This window comes from Dipodomys merriami, unplaced genomic scaffold (genome assembly GCF_024711535.1).
Source record: "Dipodomys merriami isolate MVZ:Mamm:240054 unplaced genomic scaffold, mDipMer1.0.p SCAF_16, whole genome shotgun sequence".
Classification (NCBI taxonomy): domain Eukaryota; kingdom Metazoa; phylum Chordata; class Mammalia; order Rodentia; family Heteromyidae; genus Dipodomys; species Dipodomys merriami.
The window spans coordinates 32,481,844-32,482,839 of NW_027202937.1; the positions used below are offsets into that span (position 1 = coordinate 32,481,844).

Genomic DNA, 996 nt, shown 5'->3' on the forward strand with positions numbered 1-996 from the left:
TGTTTTCTAAAGCTGAAATGAGACACAGCTGTCAACTCCAAGGGAATGGAACACTTATTATTAAATAAGACTAGCCTGAGTAATAAGGCATGAGAAAAAAAAAAGGATACAAATAAAAAAAGAAGTCAAATTATCCCTATTTGCAGATGTTAAGATTTTATACTCAAAAACCCCTAAAGATTCCACCAAGAAACTGCATATATGATAAACATTTTGGGTAAAGTAGCAGTACACAGAATCAACATACAGAAAATCTGTGTTCGCTTCGGCAGCACATATACTAAAATTGGAACGATACAGAGAAGATTAGCATGGCCCCTGCGCAAGGATGACATGCAGAATCAACATACAGAAAATCAGTAGCTTTTCTATATATATCAACAAAATATACTGAATAAATCAGAAAATCCCTTTTACAATAGCATGAAGAAAATTAAAGTACTTAGGAATAAACTTAACCAGAGAAGTGAAAGACCTCTATAGAATTCTGAAGAAAGAAATTGAAGAAGACATTAGGAAATGGAAAAAAAAAACTATTTTCCTGAGTTGACAGAATTAATATCATGAAAATGGAAATACTGTCTTAGTCAATCTACAAATCAATGTAATACCCATCAAAATATCGATCATTCTTCACTAGAGAAAACAAATAAAAATTTATATGGGACCACAAAAGCCTCCAAATTGCAAAAGCAATCTTGGACACAAAAAGTCATTCTGGAGCTATCACAAAAACTAGCTTCTAATTATACTGTAGAACTATAGTAACAAAAACAGCTTGGCATTTGCACAGAAATAGACATGGAGACCAACAGAAGAGAACAGAAGACCCAAAAGTAAACGCATACTGCCATAGCCATCTACATTTCAAAACAACACTGAAAATCTATGTTGAAGAAAACACAGCCACCTCAACAAATTGTGTTGGAAAAACTGGATATCTATACATAGAAAACTGAAGTTAGACTGCTATCTCTCACTGTGTCTAAAAATTAC

General features: G+C 32.9%; 1 non-coding gene across 1 annotated transcript; it reads left to right on the plus strand.

Moving 5' to 3' along the window:
• The first annotated feature begins 256 nt into the window (after positions 1-256).
• LOC138828518 (U6 spliceosomal RNA) lies at positions 257-368 on the plus strand. Its single transcript, XR_011372272.1, has one exon. It is a non-coding gene; the product is annotated as a U6 spliceosomal RNA (small nuclear RNA).
• Positions 369-996: the final 628 nt, after the last annotated feature.